This window comes from Osmerus eperlanus, chromosome 6 (genome assembly GCF_963692335.1).
Source record: "Osmerus eperlanus chromosome 6, fOsmEpe2.1, whole genome shotgun sequence".
NCBI classification, from domain to species: Eukaryota; Metazoa; Chordata; class Actinopteri; order Osmeriformes; family Osmeridae; genus Osmerus; species Osmerus eperlanus.
In genome coordinates, this window is record NC_085023.1 from 10,114,542 (window position 1) to 10,126,543 (window position 12,002).

Genomic DNA, 12,002 nt, shown 5'->3' on the forward strand with positions numbered 1-12,002 from the left:
CTTGTGGTAAAGTCTCAAGAACTTTCCTCAAAAGTTCTGATCAAGGTATGTTCTTTGTTCAAATCGCCGCCGAAACGGATAGCAAATGGTCGCTGGAGACGTGTTGTCTAAATCAGGCCCTTTGAAGCTTGCAAGCTAGCAGGAGGGCTGATTTGGTAGATTGGGGAGGTCCCCCCCCCCCATTCTATGGTTCCTTTGCATCGGCGTTTGGTGGGTAATCAGCATACTGAGGGTGTCACAAGGGCTGATTCTGATGTGATTGAATCACTCTTCAGGTGTGGCAAGATGTTGGCTCTGTGTGGTCTTGTGGACCTCACTACACACCTTTCAGGTGGACCTTTCACTGGAGAGTCCCTTTATTGAAAAGGCAAAATGCAACTGCAAAGCAGGCCAAGGACATTGTGCACATGTGATTGGGTTGCTCTACACTGTAGCACACTATAAAAAAATTAGGCTGCAAGTCTGTCCCTCCTGTGGAGAGCAAGACTTCTTTGCCACAAACCTGGCACATCCCCCGACGCTCAATGGGGTTAAGTCCAAAACCCATTACTGAGGTACAAATAAATCAAATAAAACCCCAGCAAAATGACTTTCCCCCTGCCAAACAGATGCAAATTGAGGGAATAGTCAGCAATTGGTACTGTCCAGTGCCACTTCCACGTAAGGATTTTGCACAGAGGCTGAAGTCAAATCTTAATGACATAGGTAGTACATGTCAGTTGGTCACACTAATGAACTTGCCCTCATATCAGCCACAGTATGTTCCCTCACCGTATGGCGATGTACCTCTGGGCTCCATTCTGAGATATCAGACTCGCCCTGCAGTTATCCTGTCTGATGACTACCCCCCTTCCCTTTGCCCCCACAGCCAAGAGACTATGCCATTGTTCTTGGTAAAGAGGAGATGGACTACTACAGTGGTATATCTATTACTCAGACTGACTCTGAACTCCTGGAGAAGGAGACGAGACCAAAGCATGAACACGGTCTAGCATCTCGTGCGGCTCAGCGCATTACCTCATCTAATTTTAAAAGGGTGTGCTCAAGACGAGCTGGGATAAAAAAACAGTGCATACCAAAGCTATGCGGAGGGGAATTGAAATGGAACCAGTGGCTGCAGCAAAGTACACTGCATTCACAGGAACCGTTGTTCTACCATGTGGTTTTGTGGTAAACCCTCACGCTCCCCACTTAGGGGCATCCCCAGACGGAAGAGTGATTGACCAATCCGAAGATTCTCATTACGGAGAATTAAGTGCCCAGACAAAAACACGTGCAGATTGTCAATATCTTATCCGACAGGCAAATGGTGATTTAGCATTAAAAGTGGACCATGAATATCAATTCCAGATACTCGGACAGATGGGTGTTAGTGGAGCAAAGTGGTGTGACTTCTTTGTGATGTCTCACAATGACTTCCACTTGGAGCGACTACACTTCGATGTCAAAAAGTGGGAAGAAGTTAAATCTAAACTAGACTGCTCAGGGCTCTAGAGTGCGACCAATTTGGTCGCACAGTGCAACCAAAATTTGTACGGGTGCGACTAAAATGTTTCCTAAGTCGCACCGGTGCACCTTGTTGTATGTTGTTACGACCCCCAGTCTGTGATGTTCTGTGTTGCATTTGTGTGTGTTCCCTGCTGTGCTGTCTGTTCCCCATAGGTGGCGCGAATCAAACCATCAACACTCACGCATGACTCCTCCTCTCCATAATCCGGTTCACCTGGTTCCTGTCATCAACCAACCCTCCACCAGTATATATTGTGCCACTCTGTTTGTTTGGGGGGGGAATAAGTCGCTGGCTGTATTGTGTGTGGGTAAGGCCTACTTTTGTGTTTAGTTGTTTGGATTCCCCTCTGTGCTGACCATTGTCCTTTTGACTTGTTTTTCTTTGTCCTGTTGTGTTGAGTTGCTTTGTTTGTAGTGTTGTCCAGAATGTTTTCTTGTTCTTTTGTTCAGGGGCTGGGGAGTAGTTTAGAGCTGCCCCGGGGTATACATCACCCGTAGGAATTACTTACTGTCTATATACACCAGCTAGACCTGGGCAGACCACTGCTGTATTTTTGGTTAGGCCACCTCATTCGTGTGTCAGTTGCTTTGTGTTTAGCTTTGGGAACTTTATGTTGATTTCTTTTCTTTGGTCCTGTCCAGCCCTCCCCTTGTCCCTGTTTTATTATTTTCCCCATTACCGTTATTATTTACTATACCGTGGTGGCAAAAATAAAGCCTTAATATTCCATTGGTACCATTTGTTTGTGTCCTCGTTCGCACTACTTGCTCTGCGCACCCTTCACTGGCCTTTGAGAGTCCCTGAGCGGTGGCAGGGGTCAGGTTCCCTCCGTTACAGGCATAGGCTTATAACAATGTGAAAACACTACACGAAACAGGAGAGCCGCATAATTTCAGCCGTTTACTCAAACTCATTCCAACTGACACACCGACCGGAAACACGTCATCCGTTACATCAAAATACAGGCATGTTATCAAAATAAGAGCATGCCGTGAAACCCTGTCATGAAGACATAACACACCTGTCCGCTGCCTCTCCACGAACGAAGCGTTTGTTCTCCTTTGACGGAACTCCCCCATGGTTGGATCATATCGTGGTGAGAGACAGAGATGCGGCGGGTCTTTGCCTCTGATTGGCTGTGGTCCAGATATTCATCCTGTAGGCCTACACTGCTCCGTGCTGTGTGATTGAAATTGCGACCTGAACACCAGCGAACCAGTTACGTCAGAGCTGAGACGAGGAACAATGAAAATAAATCGACCCATAGATAGTTCAAAAATAAATAAAAGTAGGCCTGTTCCCCCCAACACTCTCCCCGGTCAATGCTCCAACAATAGCCCAGACATGGAGCCACCAGTCTCCCCAGTTCCCGGTAAAATCCCACGCCCTGGTCCTAAGTCGGAGATGGCATCCGACTCAGAGACGGAGGTAGATCCTACCAAGCCTGAGCTAGCGACTCAAAATAAAAAGGAAAAAACATTCCTTTCGTAAAGAGTGGTTAGACCATTTTCCATGGTTAAGGTTTGACAAGGAAGAGAAGGCAGCGTTTCGAATTGAAACGCTGAAAAAGCACAACATTTCCAAAAAACAGACTTCATGCCACGATACGTGTGTGACAGTGGCCCCTCTCCCAGCTGCATTTCAGCGGCAGGCATCAGCTGTCAGGTCCTCAGAAGAATCCAAAATGATAATTAAATCCAACGTCGCCTCCAACCTAGCAAAAGAAGAGCTGCCATTCACAAAGTTTAAATCAGAAATAGTTCTCATGAAGAAAAATGGATTAGACGTGAACCCGATGTACAGCAATGACGTTGCATGTGCCCAATTAATTGGGGTAATAGCCGACACATAAAAAAAGAAAAGACGACTGTTGCCATCACAAATTCCACATACATGTCATTTATGATTGACGGTGACACAGACATTTCCACGAAGGAGTGTATGATTGTCTACAGCAGGATCTTGAGGAAAGGGAGACCGGTCAATATTCTAATTGGACACATTGAAGTGGAGCATGGTCATGCACAAGGTAAGTGTACCCAATGTTAAGGCCTACCCACAATATAGCATGATCTATGAAATAGAAATCTTAAGAAAATTGTATAGACCAAAATGACAAAATCCTAAATAAAATCTAAGTAAGCCTTGATCACATTAAATGTATTGACCTGGCAAGCTATAGACTAGTGACCTGCATTATAATTTTTCTTTGTTTATTAGGAATCTATGTCGCCACAAAGAAAGCATTTGCTGCACTTGGGGATCAGTGTGGAGACTGGCTTGAAAAAACAGTTGCACTGGGGGCTGATGGTGCTACTGTTAATCTTGGTAGCAAAGGGGGAGTTATAGCCCTTTTACAGAAAGACGCAGGGGATTTCATCATGACCTTTCACTGTATGCCACACAGGTAGGCTTAAGACTTGTAGCTGACACCCCAATGCACATTGTATGCTTTTGTGTATTTTCTTATAAAGAGGTATCTAATGTGTGAATTAATTGAGATGTATCTTTACAGATTGGAATTGGCCATGTTGTCGGTCCAGAAGGACAATGCAATTATCCGTCAAGTGTATGATATGCTACATTTGGTGTGGAAGACCTATCATTTTTGTCCCAAATCAATGAGGGAGCTGAAGGCCATTGGAGAGGACCTGGGAGTGGATGTGTTAGTCCCTGGTGGGGTTAAAGGAACACGATGGATTCCACTTGTCTCCAGGGCCCTGGAGACCTTCCTCAGACCGGGACAGAATGGCCATCAAGGCCAGTTCATTGCAGTCCACTGTCATATGGACCATTTGGCAGGGTCCTCTGCCAATGCAGATGTTGCAGGCCAAGCCACAAAGGTCAGTGGATTTCCACAGGGAATTCATTAAATTAGTGCCACTTTAACTAACAGTAATTTTCCCCCCAGAATTTTTAGTTTATCCATGGTGTATCTGAATAGTTGCTGTGGTTGTATGATACAGGTCAAGAAATCAATAGAAGATGGCACTTTTGTGGCTTTTTGTCACTTTCTGGCTGATGTTTTTGCTGGAATAACCAAGTTTAGTCTCCTACTTCAGAAAAATTAGACCATCCTACCTCAGGTAAGGGAGATGAATGGGATATAATTATAACTTATATTTGTTATTAGCTTCAGCTGTATTTGTAAAAGTGCTTGATATGTCTAAACAGGCAGTTTGTGCTATTGAAAAACTGCTGGTGACCACAGAGGTGATGGCTGCAAGACCTAAGCCTGGCGGCAGACTGTCCCAGTTCCTGGCTGACCTTAGGCTGCAGAAGAGGCAGCAGGATGAGCAGGGTACCTACACATTCCAGGTACATTTATGGTTTTGTTTCAAATTTAGGAAATACTCAAAAAAACAAAATATTTATAATATCGAACTCACAACGTGTGTTTATGCTTTATGTCACACACAGACAGTTACACTCAAAGCTGGCAAAAGATGGTACTGCTAACACTAAACTTCAAAGAGCAATGGAGGTAACAATCCAATCCACTGTCAAACATTTGAAAGCAATTCTGTAGCCTCCTAGGCAAGTGTAATCTGTCTTATGAACACATTGATAGATCAGAAATTCTGTTACTCATTTATTAAGATGTCTTTATCCTTCCAATAGGAGAGGATGATGACAAATCTGCCACAACCAAGGCTGTCAAATGCTTCAACATCTTCAACTATGACAGCTGGCCTGAAGACCAAGAGGAGTTAGTGGACCATGGTGATGATGACCTTGCATTCCTCTTGGATCACTTCTCCCCTGTCCTCACAAGATAGCATGATGGACAAATGCACAGTACATGTGCTGGTAGCAATCCTGTAAATTTAAACACTGATTGGCTGTTTAATCCATGTCAATTCCAAAAATTGTGTCAACACTGAGCTGGCAAACAAAGAGTTTGTGGGCCTGAAGCTGTTAATCGCCAGGATGTTCAAGGACAAGACCTACCTTAGCCTTTGGGAGCTGATGTTAACCAGAGAGCCATATTGTTCAGAGTACAAGGTTTTACTGTTTTCTTTTTTAATGACATTTCGATTACAATGTCTATGTCAAGTTTGATATCTAAGACAACTTTGACAGCTTGTACATCCCAAGTTTAATGTGTTTTGTATGTTTTTCAGAACATACTGCACCTTGTCCACATTCTGCTGGTCCTCCCTGTGTCATCTGCTGTTTGTGAGAGAGGATTCTCTTCACAGAAGAAAATCATATCAGATACCAGAGCATCCCTTCACACAGACACAGTGGAAGATTGGATAAGAATCAGTGTGGAGGGGCCCAGTTTGGAGGATTTTGATGCTTGGGAGAGTGTTGCAAGCTGGTTTGGCCAAGGCCAAAGGGCAAGAAGGCCAAATTGTGGCCAAGTGTTGGCCTTCTGAGGGGCGTGCGACCTGCTATTAGACATGAAATGTTAGGTCTCAGTTCAGGGAAGCACTTTTCAAATGTTTTATTTTGCGTAAAATGTTTTAGTTTGGCAGCAGTGAAGCACTTTCAACATTTTTTATTTAAAGGTGACATGACATGAAAACTTCACTTTAGGAGGTTACTTAGCATTAATATGAGTTCCCCTAGTCTGCCTTTGGTCCCCCAGTAGCTAGAATTTTCGATCGGTGTAAACCAAGCCCTGGGTGTTCTTCTCCGCCTTTCAGAAAATGAAAGCTCAATTGCTCTGTTTGAAAATCTCCTCTTTGTTACGTCACAAGGAGGAAGGTTACCTCCCCTCTCTCTGCTTTGCCCGCCCAGAGAATCTGGCCCGCCCATAAGAAACTGAGCTATGACAGTGCAAGTGTTTTTATCCTCGAGAGACATCATGGCTTGCAAACGAACGAAGCATTACATTTGCTCAGTTTGGATGTACAAAGGAAAACAAAAATCTTTTTACAGTTCCTTCATCCGAGCCTCTGAAGACCCAGTATCTTAATTTTATTTTCTCTGGAAATGCGCCTACACAACTTCTGTTGTGTTTTGTATGTCTGCGCCAAACACTTAAGCCACGACTGTTTCCTCAACTTGAGATAATACAAAACGGGCCTTGCTGAAATTAAATTCTGGATCAGTACTAACTCTCCTTCGTCCAGCTACTAACCTCGGACAAGTAAGTTAACTAACGCTATATCATTTTGTAGCTTTACTGTATGGTTACCTAGCTTGCTACCCTTAGAATGTGGCTGTAACATTAGCTCTGCAGCTAACAGCTGAGTTACTGTCGCTAATGGAAAGGTAGATAACATCAAGTATGTGTGTGAATACACATGCTGTAACGTGAGTGTTGTACACTTCTTTGTTATTTGGATAACCGTTCTGCTGTTGGTGTTATGGCGCGTGCGATATCCGCCTTTCCCCTCATTGAAATGACTGAGTGTGTACCTCTGCAAACCAGGGTTATAAGATGAGAATGGACAAATTCGAGGAATCTTACAGCAACGGGGCTACAGCCATTGGATACATCCATTGTAAACATTAGCGCATGGTGCCGCCCCTCCGCTCCTCATTAGCATTTAAAGCTACAGACACCAAAACAGCGCATTCTGAGGAAAGCTCCTTGTGGGACTGCTAGTAGTGGCTGTAATTCTGCACCAAGGCTGAATTTCGGGAAAGAGAGATACAGTATTAGGGGACCACTAAGGCCTATATAAAAGCATCCAAAAACAGCATGTCATGTCTCCTTTAAGATTTTGATATACAGTATAATTGTGCTTCAAATAAAAACGATATTATTTACCTACACCTTATTCTTGTTTTAAATTCTTTACATAATATATATAAATGTATATGGAGCGTGATAAAAAAAAAGACCTTGAAATTGTGGCGTTAAAGGTGACACAAGGAAAAATTTGGTGCACCTAATTTTGTGCTGGTGCACCCAAATGAAAAAGTTAGGTGCACCAGTGCAACTTGGCAAAAAGTTATTCTGGAGCCCTATTTCAAGCATTTCTTGCCAGCACTATTTGGATATAACCCTAACCCTAGATAGTACTTTATTAATCCCTGGGAGGATTCAGGCATTACAGCAGCAGATAAAGGGCAATATACACATAACAGACTATAAAAATAAGTAAACTAGTAATCCAAGATATAATGTATATATATATATATAAGTAAAATGACATGATTACTACCACACAATGTATTTTCCAGGCTTTATTGTATACACATTTAATGAAAATTACCCGACTGAGTTTTCGGCTAGATATCGAAATGGCAACCGTGTGACTAAGGCGAATAGCTCTGTCATGTGACTCCACTAATCAGATAATCCCAATCACCTTTGTGAGAGACTGAGTGGTGCGTGTCTGTGTGGTTGCCACGCTAATGGCGCAGCTGTGATCGTTAACGAGCTGATCAAACGGCAGAGAGAATAACAGAAATGTACCTAGAATCCACACCTCAAATAAAATAACCTAGATGCAAAACTATACATCCAATCCAAAAAATAAGGATATTTTCCGACACCCAAGACTGCTGAACCAGAGATATCCTTCTTATGTTTGTGCGGTCAGAAATACGACACTACCGGCAGTTTCAAAAACTTGTACCTTCTGATTTCTCTGAGAAATTTGTCACCAGACAAATCTTTTATATTTCTCTGTCTACGACCAGCACAACATTTCCTATCTATTGATCCACAAATGAAGCATGAAGAGTGAAAATTATGGCAATGCTGGCAAACTAGAAATACTTTTTGAACCTGATTCTGAAGCTCCTCTGACTGTTGGACGAAGGTTGTTAAACATTGCCAAAAATGAATACCTTGCTGTTCTAACAATCGTCTGCCTGCCAGGCTTGATCAAGGACCATGTAAAAAGAGTTGGCACAAGCCCTTCCTTCAGTTTCCTGATGCCACATAGCGTCTTTGTAAAGGACTCTTCAGGAAAGTGATCGGAACACACTTGTGTTATTTGCGATCTGTAAAAACAATGATCATAACAATTAGCACCTGCTTTCTCTGAGAAATTTCACATGAATGTCACCAGACAAATCCTTTATATGTCTCTGTCTACGACCAGCACAACATAACAACTAGAAGCTCCTCTCCACTCTAGCATTTCAGTCCGCATTCTAGGCTCTTACATACACACCCATGTAAATCTCAGAAATGGTCTGAAAAACTCAAAAAGCTGAATTAAAAAAAATGTTTAGGGTTTTGTCAACATTTTAAGTTTAAATGGTGTCTGTAGCTGAAAGATTGAGGAAAAAGAAGGATTTGAAAGTTGAAGTTTAAGAGTATTTGAAAAAAACCTCCATTGGAAAACCATGTAGAAAGCTGAAAAGTCATAGCTGGAAACCCCTGAAACTGCTGAATTTTGTGATAGCTGAACGGTTTTAATAGCTGAAAATGTAAAAAGTGCGACGGAAGAAATAGAATATGAAGAAGTTGAATAAAGATTCTAAGAACAATAAGCTGAAGCAGCATTCCAACAATAACTAAGCTAATCGTAAAGCAACACATAATCATTATAATAGTAACATAGGCTTATTTAACTTAGCTTGCTTTGCTGAGCTAGAACAATGACAGAGCCTGATATTCAAGTTTCTTTAATCCAACACTTTAATCCACTACTTAAACAGTCATACTAAAAACACGAAGCAAAAAGAACAACGTGAGTGTGAGTCGTATGTGGAACGTATGTTCCATCAAGAATAGGCCTATATTTCTAAAAACCAAGTGAAAGGAATACTATACAGTACTAATAGCATTGATTTTCGTAAAGTTCACATGATGTAGGCCTATCTGCTTCTTGATCGGACTTGTACTCCATTCTGACAGTTTTCTAACTCCACTGCAATTCCTTAGCTCACACGCTTGCGACTGGTTGTCGCAAAGTATGACGTGTACAGCTAGTTTATTTTGTATTGAGAAAGACACATTTAGATACAAAAATTAGAGAATGTTCAAACAATATTTACAAATAACAACTCTTAAAAGGCAGACATAGTTGCAATTTACAATAAGTAGCAGCAGTGAAGTCTCAAATCAAGGTACGGAAGAAAAACAAACAAAAAAAAGAAACATTTATAGCAAAGTAGGTTGTTGCAAAGGATAGCAAGGAGCTATAGGGTACATATCTCATCGAAGAAATTAGCTACTGTAGTAACGTGCACAGCTAGTTGGAAGTGTGCACGAGTCTCGGAGCTAGGAACAAGGTGAGCCACTGTTCTGTGCAAGACCGGATGAGCCGGAACTGGAAAGATGGCGCGGTACATTTCGCGCTCTCGCTTGCCTCACTGCGCCACTGAGCACTTAACATAGAAATGAATGGGGACACCATCTTTAAAGAGCAGGCTCGCTGTGTCTACTGTATATAACTCTATGATGCTGACTTGGTCAGCGAGTATGCATCTGATTTCCCAGAAGTCATTGCAAGAACACACGCATCTCAAATTGTTCTCCATCCTCGCGGCATTGCAAAGACCGTTCTCACAAGAAGCTTGGCAAGAATGTTCTCAAAAATGCTAGTACGTTCTTAGCGTTCTTCGGATTGATAAACAGCCATGGAAATAGTTTTGACTTTGGCAGAGTGTATGTATCTAGGGGAAGCACTCCCTGCCTCTAGCATTAGCGAGCAACATACATAGACTATGAGGCAGGGAGCAAATAGAGAAATAATCCCCTGGGATGGACAGTACATACAGACAACACGGGGAGATGGGCATGCTGGAGGGTGTCAGCAGCACAATAATACAACAACTGGGAGTGACTGTTTGCGTATCTGTGCCACCTTATAGTGCCGCCTTATCGAACGTAGGCTAATTGGCTACACAGGTGTAGTTAATGAGTGTAATGAAGCGCACTGACCGAGTGTGGTGAGATTTTAGAAATAAAGAGTGAGAAAGCCCAAGCCTATATACTGCTATACAGCTGGGGGGACAGAGAGATGTGGGTGGGGGTGGATGTGAGTAAAAGAGAGATGGGTGTGTGTGTGGGATAGTAGTATTTGCTGCATGCTACAATTGAATTCAAGTCAATAAGATTCAGTGGCATGAAACATTATTTGAATACTTTTACATAATATTAATATTAGGGATGCACCGAGGAGGTACAAAACCCAGTACATAATACTACAGTATAATACATACAGTACACTGACCAAAATTATAAACGAAACACTTTTGTTTTTGCCCCCATTTTCATGAGCTGAACTCAAAGATCTAAGACTTCTTCTGTGTACACAAAAGGCCTATTTCTCTCAAATATTGTTCACAAATCTGTCTAAATCTGTGTTAGTGAGCACTTCTCCTTTGCCGATAAAATCCATCCACCTCACAGGTGTGGCATATCAAGATGCTGATTAGACAGCATGATTATTGCACAGGTGTGCCTTCTCCGTTTTTACGGAGACGGACACAGGGAACGCCCTCTCCGACGAGGAATAGTGGTTATGCGCAACATTCTTCCGGGTTCTACAAAACAGATGTAACTACTTCCGGCCGTCCGCTACTGAGGTAAACACAGCGTAGTAATGGCCACCTTCGGTGTTTACAGGAGCTACCCTTAATTACAATAACCGATGTACACCATATTGCCAAACGGACGTCCAGAGCCCCGAGTACTCTGTTAGACAAGGTATTTAAGTTTTACGCCTCCTCATTTATTCATAATTATAAAGGTATGTAATATATGTATCTTTTGCTAATGGCATCGGATATAGCGATAGTGTTAGCCTAGCTAACTATCAGTAGTTAGTTTAGACTTGTATGCTATCAGTAGTTTAGTATTTTATTTTTGCTCGCAGACGATTAAAACAGTCAAACGAAGACTGCATTTTAGCGATGGGGTTATAGTACCAACAGTATAATTACTACGATGTCCTGTGTGTTTATGCTGGTCAACCGTTATGTAATCCATCTGACTGTAGGTGTAATGTGTCGACTGTAGGTCTAATGTAGACTGCTGTTCTGGCAGGTGTTTCAGATTTCTAAAATATTGTTAGAATAATGATAAAAGTACTGAATGGATGAATGCTGTATCTTCTTGTCCACCAGTTTCAAACAAAGACAGGTTGACCGGTACTATCAGTGTCAGAGCAGCTTGTCACAGGTCCATGCAGCAGAATAAAAAACCACACAGTTTGAGAGTAGGCTAATGTTTAGGGATGGGTTTGGGTATTCTGTTCAATTTTGCAGTCTGTTCCAGTTCAATGACTGCAGCATAGCATGCGTTCATCATGCGTACATTACAACTGATTTCATTTGACCATGAGCATGTTCTCGACTATGTAAACATTCTTCTGAGACACTTGATAAATGGCTATAGTCTACCTGTTAGTGGAGAAGTAAGGTAAGGTTCCCCCTGTTCATGCCTGCACAGAAACTGAACAACAATAGCACAAGCCCAGAACTACAGTAAGGGTTGAGGCAAATGTACTGTATATGTATGTAAGAGTTAGGCTATGTATGCAGCAATAAAAATTGTAAATTGCTAAAAGAAAGTATTGTGATCTAAGGTCAGAAGCATTTTGAGGTGCAGCGTAATATAGTGGAGACTCAG